The sequence below is a fragment of the Dermacentor albipictus genome, chromosome 6, assembly GCF_038994185.2.
Source record: "Dermacentor albipictus isolate Rhodes 1998 colony chromosome 6, USDA_Dalb.pri_finalv2, whole genome shotgun sequence".
Taxonomy (NCBI): domain Eukaryota; kingdom Metazoa; phylum Arthropoda; class Arachnida; order Ixodida; family Ixodidae; genus Dermacentor; species Dermacentor albipictus.
In genome coordinates this window covers 117,617,874-117,626,919 of record NC_091826.1, presented here as the reverse complement: position 1 = coordinate 117,626,919, position 9,046 = coordinate 117,617,874, and the positions used below count along the sequence as shown (strand labels likewise).

The window sequence follows — 9,046 nt, the reverse complement described above, 5'->3', positions numbered from 1 at the left end:
CTGTAGTACAGTGTTCCGTGACAAAGCGGAGAGGCAAAACAGGATGAAAACGGCAAGCACTTTGCACGTAGGTGCATATTCCCGGCTGTGCCTCCACCTCGCTTCGTCGTAGACCGTTTGTTCGACACTAAGGTGATCATCTGGTAAAACATTGCCCGTGTGCACATTAAAACCCTTACCTCACGCTTTCTCCTCTTGGCGAAGGCCGCTTTTGGAGGTGGCGAGGTGTTTCCCTTGTAGGCGAATATAGACGGAACAACGCCGGGCTTCAGTCGCGCCGATTTAACTGGAATACCGATTGCCCGCATCGTTGTCAAGCTCCGACGATAGTCACTGTCCCGGAAATGGACCGAGCACAGCTCAGTTGATTTCGTCGGCACGAACTTATCTCTCCTCACCGCACGAACCCACTGCGCTGCAAGCTTCTTATCTTTCGGGAACCTGTGAAACACCACATCGTCTCGCCCGCCTGTGTTCGCGCAGCCGAATGCTGCACAGAACGAGGGCATATTGGGCGCCCTTGGCTGTAGACACTCACGCAGCACAGAAGGAAAGAACAGTTTACGAAAATCGCAAAACAAACGTGAGCGGCGGCGGCGGCAGATCTCTCGTAGTGTCGTTCAGTAAAGCGCAGGACGGAAAGAGGCATGCCAGCACATGTCAGCACGCCGGTCCGCAGCTCGGTTGGCTCGGCCTCCGCCCATGACGTCACTCTCACCGGTTCTCTCCTCTGGCAACAACCTCACCCGGCGCTCGGGGAAGCGATGGGGGCGTGTCCGCGCGGGTGATTTAGAAAGCGATTTCCGCCCCTTATATTAACAAAACGAAAAAAAAAGATTTCGGAACCGTAAAATATTAGGTCTATTCTTCCCAATCCCAGCAATTCATGGAAATTGAAAACCGTTTCAGCTTCCCTTTAATGCTTGCCTCTTTGATTGCTGCGGGTTTAGTGGTAAAAAATATGGCACGTGCATACATACAGCTGTGCTGCAAAATTTAACATGTGTGATTTTTTGGAGAGCTAATTTGTGTTGGCAAATTTCAAAGATGTGCACCATTGTGGCCTAATAACTAGAGCATTGGTGAGGTTGAAGACGGTGTATTGGTATAGAAGCTTGAAGTTTAATTGCACAACAATTCGACGGCACACAAAGAGAAATACACACAGCAGAATGCTTTGCTGTGTGTGTTACACTTCTTTGTGTGCCGTTGAATTGTTGTGCGATCCAACTTCAAATAGAGCATTGGGCTTCTTTGGTGCAGGACCGAGGAAGTGTGAGCTATTCGACAACATGCCAGTGCCTTGCCACACAATTATGGAAGTCGGAAGGTTTGCAAAGCTTTGCTTTCAAATCCACCTGCTGATGTAATACAAGCACTGATTGAAAGAACCATCATACAAGAATAATGGTGAAATCAATGGCCTGTGAAAAGTGTAATTTGTATATAGGCACTGTAGACATAATAGGTGCCATACCGGCCTCGAAATTGTACTGGACAGAGCAGTTTGTTTCCTATGTGAAGCACAACCTCCCATTACATGCTGTGCAAATAACCAAGCTCAGTTTGTTTTGACGTGCTACACAACATTCAGTGTAATCTATTTTTCATTCTAAAGTAGTGCCAAACACCACCTCTTTTTCAAGGACTTCATGGGAATATTTGGCGAGACCTTTTTCAGCCCCTCATAATGGAAGTGTGGCCAGCCAGCTTTGCTTGGATGCGTTTATAGATTTCTGCTCCTGATCATTGTGTGCTATCAAGTTGCAGAAGTCTATGCAACTGGTGCAAGGCATTACGTGTTTCTATAGTCGGATACAACTTTAGGAGGGTGCGGAATCTGCACTTTAAGGCAGGTGAACACAAGGCTTCACCAATGGGCACGCACTCTAGACTGACATCGTGCCGCCGGGCAGACTAATACCTGCTCGTTGGAGAGGGACTATTTCTTTAGACGTGTAGGCAATCGGCTGCTGTGCTTTGGTCATCTGGGTGGGGCCTCTCCTGTCTTCTGAAGTTTTATCCGACTGTAAAGGACGCTGCTTTTCATACAACACAAAAGGACAAAGTGTACAGTTATTTGGCCAATGAAATGGATACATCAGAAGTGTGCTATGCAAGGGCTTAAGATGTGTGAAATATGGTACATGCAATTATAAGACAATGTTAAAGAATATGTGGTATCGAACATGCATGTGATGGCACATTTGAATCGGGGAGTGTTGCAGTCATATGCACAGTCTATAGGTGATAGCATTATTAAGCTCCTGCCGTTTCCTGTCTTCATTGTTAATTACACACACCGTTCATCTTGTGGCTAATCAACACGCACTGTATTCTTGCACATAGAAAGAACAAACAGCACGATGACGTGTATGCTGCATTAGTGCATTTTTATTTACATGGTCCAAGAGTGGCACAGGTTGTCTTACGTTTTTGCCTATTTTGAAGGGACACCAAGTGCATGTCACAAGTCTCCTAATATGCACAGCACAATGTTTACTGCAAGAATTTTATTTATGTTCTTGAATAACAAACAAAATATTAAACTGAAAGCTCCTTTATAAGGTGCCTTCTGGGGGCTCGACAGGAGAGCAGTGAGGGCACCGATACTACTGTTGCAGAGCAGCCCTCTGGACCTCTGCCACACTCTCAAGAGCACGTGCCTGGCGCTCGCCTACTGCCACCAGGCGGTTGAGTGCCTTCAGCAGCAGAATGTTTTGCTGCAAAAAAGTGTATTGGAATGAATCAGCCGCATGCAAACCATTATTTACAAAGAAAAATGCTCGTTGCACCATTAGTACTAAGTGCCGTTAACTGTGGAAGCCTCTAGTGTAGTAGGCATAATAAAACAATGCGTTGGACAACGTTGCTTTATTTTTCATAACGGGTTTTCTTTTTCAGAGCAAATTGTCATGTTGATTAGTGTGCCAGCAGCTGAGGTGGCCCCGCACCTTCACGAGTCTCTACTGTCAGCACCACAAACCTATTTTTGTTCGCTGCAAAACAAATGCCTCACCCTACAATCCCGTCTTATACGAGCTGATTGCATCCTATGCCTACAAACATCACATTTTTGTCCCATTACGCAATTTTCTACCATCCTCGGCTGTAGTTCTCTCTCCTTGACATCCATTCTGTCATGCTTATGTAATCACCTGATATGAATTGGCAACAAGTGATCGAATACGTGCATGGCCTGCCTGCCAATTCCTTTCTTTTTTCTTAATCTCAACTAGCATATAAGTTGCCATGGTTTACTGTCTACTGTTTACTGTCCACTGTCTTTCTGCCTTAATGCTATCTCCAACAATTTTTGTTCGCTTTCTGCACAGTCCTTGACATCTCAAGTTTCATTGTTAACCTCCAGGTTTATGTCCCATATTGCATAACCGGTGGAATGCAATGATTCTGGACTTTTTTCAAGGATATCGGTAACGTGGCGATCACGATTCGGTAATGCTTTCAATGTGCGTTCAACACATGAAATTTTTGTATAAGTTTCCTGCTTTATATCAGTACTTGCTATTGATATTTCACTTGGATAAAGATACTCTTCCATAAATTTTGCTGGCTTAATGTCACTCATGAATTTCTGTTATCTCACCAAGTTAGTGAAGGTTACCTTCATCTTTTCCATATTTTCGCGGGCCCACTTGCATGTAAAAGCACGAACACTCATTGGTTCTCACTGCCTTCTTTAAACTGCTGGACATTCAGTTCATTACTACGAAAGTGACTTAATCCGTGCACTCTTATTATGCTAAATATGAAACAGTAGAAATATACTTATCTGCACTTTGTCGATGTCTCCTTCACTGTGTTGGTAGCGAGATCCATCGTTGGTACCACCTCCTTGTCGCATCGTAGCTATAAAGGATGTCTGCCTTCTGGCCACACTATGTAATGTTCGTGACGCTCGCAGCCACGCAGAGTGGAGGAACTCGGCGCACTCGCAGAAGCAGCACCGGACAAGTTGTTTCTTCAGCACTTCGCCGTGAACAGTAGGTGCGCGTTGCGACCTGTAAAATCGCCGAAGCTATTGGCAGTCTTACGGGGTGCACGGGAAGATTGCCCACGGAGGAACAGAACAATCCAAGAAATAGTGGTTATCGTCAAGCCTGATCACTACGTCGCGCACTGCAAGCTCGTTGTACGGGTTTGTTTACACTGGGCCTCTCTTATGCTTAGCCGCCATGCTTGCCCGGTGCATGGATGTGATGACGCCACTACAGCGTTCCCTCGTGGTATTATGCGAAGCGTACTAAATTACAAATTAGTCTTAAGACGCATTCAGTGCACATCTCGTAAGCTTCAAAATGCTTGTAAACCACGTTAAAGTAACTAATAATGAATAAAGGGAAAATGAGACATCCACCCATTCGTAGCTATTGCTACAAAGGAAACCCATACGGGTTCCTCGAAAGAGAAGCCTCAAAGTTGAAGAAAAATTCGTCCTGGTCCGGGACTCGAACCCGGGACCACCGCCTTTCCGGGGCAGCCGCTCTACCATCTGAGCTAACCAGGCGGCTAGCAGATGGCAGGGCGAAGTCGAATTTGTCGATAACACGAAGCAAAGGCAAGAGTTTTGACGATTTGAGTAGTTCTGCGGGTTTCCGCAGAACTACTACGTCAGTAACTAATAATATTGTGTTAAATGCATTTGTTTTACAACTTGCTTCTGCATGTAATGCACTCGGTGGAACGACAAACAAGTGAAAGAAGGCACGACCATGCACCGACGGTATGATCACGTGAGCCCCAGTTTGTCGACCACCCAGAAGGCAACGCCCAAGGAATGTAGCCAGCCAGAGTGAATCTAGATAAACCAATGAAACTGGAGGCTTGTCGAAAGATAAACTGTGTCTCGGTACCATTCGTGCTTTCATATTGGGGTGTCGCCAGAGCTCGTGAAGATCCCGAGTTTCGCCAAACTCGGCGCATCCTGCAAAGCACCCTTGGTTTCAGTTTTGGTTATATCAGGAGGGCTCTTCAAATATCTAGCAATGGGTTGCTTAATTGTTTAGTCATCGCTTTTATTAGCAAATTTTATTCTTTGGACAACATCACAACAAGTATACGCACGTTTATGTGATACGTAAAAAAATAGTGCATATAGCGTGCCTTGTAGCACGGACTTCCCGAAATTCTGAAAATTCTACCCTCACCATCCTGTGGAGCTTCATGGCAATGCACATGCGCAACTGCATGGGCAAATTCTAAACAATTTTATTTCTATATAATGGCCGAGTATAAAAAAAGTTGCAACTGTCTGCGCAAGAGGGAAGTCCCTTGTAACAACATATGCCTTTATGGCACTTGGTCGGATAATTGGTGGTGCGTTAAAGCAGTCTTTATTTGTTTATTTGTTTCTACAAGCAAGGAGGTACATGGTTGAGGCGGAAGTATGGAAATGGGTCTGTAGTTCGAAATATGTGTTTTATCGCCTTTTTTGAAAATGGGGAGCAACTTTGCCACCTGCATTCTTTTTTGGAATGAGCCTTTTGAGAGACTGAAATTGTAGATATGAGCGAGAACAGGTGAAATAATATCAGCACATCATGGATCATGGATGTGCAGTTAGATCACACGGCAGGAGCTAATAGTTTGCACCCCTTCAGCAGAGGGCGCATTGACCTTAAGAAGCGCGAATTTTCAACCATAAAGCTATTTAGTACAGCTTGAGTTTTTAACGGTAATTGCAGAGCGAGTGTCATTCAGTCTGCACGCGCATGTTTTTCTGATGCAACAAGGAAGGAGAGGGAGCGTATATGGGTGTGCACACCTTGCGCGCGCGTGCGTGTGCACTTGTATTTGCGTGAGCGCACGTGTTTGCGTCTGCCTATTTGAATATGCGTGCGCACGAGCGCGTGTTTGTGTGTGCGTGCAGCTCCGTGTGCGTACGTGCATGCGTGCATTTTTGTGCTTGTGTGCATGCGTGGGCGCGTGTAAATGTGAATGCCGTCGAGCATTTGTCATTTCTTTGTGTGTTTTCGTTTGTGTCAGTGTGTGCGAACGTGCGTGCTTGTGTGTGTGTGAGCAAGCGGGAGAGCTAGTGAGCATTTCCCCGCTTACACCTACTCTTGCGGATGAATGGGACATAGAGTTAATTTAAATCCATATTAACATCTACGCTAGAAGAACGAATGACATTGCATTGATAGCAATATCTCTTTCTAAAAGCATACATTATGGCTTTTTACTTTCCAAACGAATTTATGATTATGAGGTACGCTAGTGGTGGACTCCGTAACTTTGGACCACGTGGGGTTCTTTGACGTGCACCTAAATCTAAGTAGAATGATGTTTTCACATTTCGCCCCGATCAAAATACGGCCGCCGTGGCCGGGATTTGATCCTGCGACCTCGTGCTTAGCAGCCCAACGGTACAATCACTAAGCAACCATGGCGCGTATTTCTAAAGGCGAAATCAATGCAAAAAAGAAAAGAAAACGCAGTTCCCTTCCACTCTGTGAGCAAGTGTGACCAGCGAAGGTGTGTATGCGGGCCCCTTAATGGTGAACTGCAACTCCGCCGCGGGTCGGCATGCCATTCCAGTATCTCCGCGATTTTCTTCTACACGCGGACATGATAGTGAGGAAAGTAGCCCTTAAGAGGAAGCTTTAGCTCGGGCCCAACTCTGATGCGACCTATTGAAATACATGCAAAATGCAAAAACAATTTTCTGAAATAACCTCTCGACCGATTTTTATGAAATGTGTTGCATTTGAAAGAGAAAATTAAGACAGGAGCTCCCGAGCTAAATAGCTCGGATGCTCCTATCTCAATACATGCAAAACGAGAATTCATTTTTCTAACTTGAGGAGGCTTGTTGCATTTAAAAGAAAACTTAACATTTAGTGACTTTCGGTTTCAAATTCTTGATTTAGGTCATCATTTGTTTACTGAAAATTGACAAACGTCGTAAATTTTCAGAAAACAAAAGATCAAGTTTACAACTCTGTCTTTCGGCAATGAAAAATGATATCATTCTGTGCATTGCACCTAACAGTGCATCTGAAGCGGACAATATTGAGATATTAGAAATAAAAAATGATTTCAAATCATGATCACATCAAATAATCAATACAATCTAAAAAAATGTACTAATACGGAAATACAGCCTTTGCAGAACCCTTGTAGACAACGTAACGTCCGCTTTGAATGATCCAGTGGATGCCGTTTACAGAACCGCGATATCTGTTCTTGATACAAACCTATTAATTTGTAAACTTCGTGCATCTATTTTTTCTGAATGTGTGAAAATTCTTTCAACAAAATTCGGGCCGTGACTAGAAATTCCGCTTCCAACAGTCACTAGAATTTGTCTTTCTCCTTCAAATGCAACAACTTTCATTAAAATTGGTCAGGGCTTATCTCATAAAAGTGTTTCGGCGTTTGACATCCATTTTAATAAGCCGCGTTGGAGTTGGGTCCGAGTGAAATGCTCCTCTTAACGGATTCGCTGTAAAAAGAAAAAAAAAACCAAATACATAGAAAAAAACCCTTCGCCATCAATATCGCCGTCCCAGATTTCATCATGATGGCACCGTCACCATCGGCACGGCTCCCTGAGCAGCAACCAAGCTGCTCCCTTTCGTTATTTTACTTCGCTTGTCTTGATGTCGTTGTCTTGATGCCTATGTCGTTACTTCCCTTGCCTTTGTCTTGATGCCAGCGACGCGATAAATCTGCACCAGCATTGCGTCATGCATCGCTTCTGCGACCAAGCAACTTTCGGCGGCACATGTTCGCTGCTATGTTGACAGTAAAGCTTTAAATTACTTGCCTTCCAAAAAACTGCGTTAATAAAATCGAAAGCGGACTGCCCCAAAGGAACATGCTCACGGGCTCATACCATTCATGACAGCATCACAAATGGCTAGGTTCGGCCAGGTTGACTTTACAGGTTTGCGAGGATTGACTGACGAACTAGTTGGTTTATTATCACAGAAAGGACAGCGCTTCAAGTTGTTAGCGCAGTGTGTGTGTGGTTCTTTCTTTGTGTCCCGCCTTGAAGCACTGTTCTTTCTGTGACTACAGACGTTGTTTTTCTGCGTCAGTTACGCTTTCCAAGAATGTTTACTTGGAAAGTTTTTGTTCCCATGGCTCTTACAGAAGCATGTTTAATCAGAATTTCTGCACTCGGCTGGATAATCTCGAGGACGGGCGCCAAACTGATCCTTTCCTTTAGCCACCTAAGATCAATTATTCAAAATTTAATAAACACAGCTTTCCTAATTACGCACAAAGCTTATTAACTTGCTCCGCATCCACATGTTACAAATCTCAACACTCAAATGGTAAAATGATGTTATGAATACTTGTATTGGTTTAGTAGTTTGGTGCACTTAAATGCAACCGGCATATTGATGGTACTGTGGGCTTCTTATAAAGCAAGCAGAAAGCTTGGATAGGTTAACTTGGCGTAACCCAACTTCATGAGCTTAACACATGTGCCCAATCGTGTACTCCTGTCTTTATAAACGATTCTCCTACATTATACAAGAAGCACCTCAGTGCTACGGTTCATCACACAAGGTGTGCTAGAACATTCTGCACGCTCCCGATTAGACTTCAGAACGTTGGTGGCATCAGGCTCGGTTTTCTGGCATCATCATGAATAAAAACAGGCGGCTGGTGGAAAGCACTGAATAGATTTTCAATACTTTATAACATATGGATCAGCGCGGATATGTAGGTTAGAACGAAGAATACTGAAATATTAAGATCAGGATTTTGCTGCACCTAATTTGTCTGTGCAATGTTCAGATCTAAAGAAAATGTACCGTGATTTTGTGACAAATAATGCCGACATGAAAATTTTGGTCCTACCCAGACCCGTGCTACAACTGGCACCTGGACTACACGGTTGTATTGAACCACGAAACCCAGGTAGCGCAAAAGAGATACATAAGGTTTTTATATCGTTTATCCGAGACGAAAGAAACGGATTAAAGAAGAGACGAGTAAGACAACTTCGTTTGTAAAACGTCGTATATACCGGCTAAAGTCCGGCTTAATTACCGTTTTTGACGATCTAGAA

General features: G+C 44.2%; 1 non-coding gene across 1 annotated transcript; it reads right to left on the bottom strand.

Moving 5' to 3' along the window:
- Nucleotides 1-4,453: 4,453 nt before the first annotated feature.
- On the bottom strand, nt 4,454-4,528 carry TRNAS-GGA (transfer RNA serine (anticodon GGA)). Its single transcript has one exon. It is a non-coding gene; the product is annotated as a tRNA-Ser (tRNA).
- Between the last annotated feature and the right edge of the window lie 4,518 nt (nt 4,529-9,046).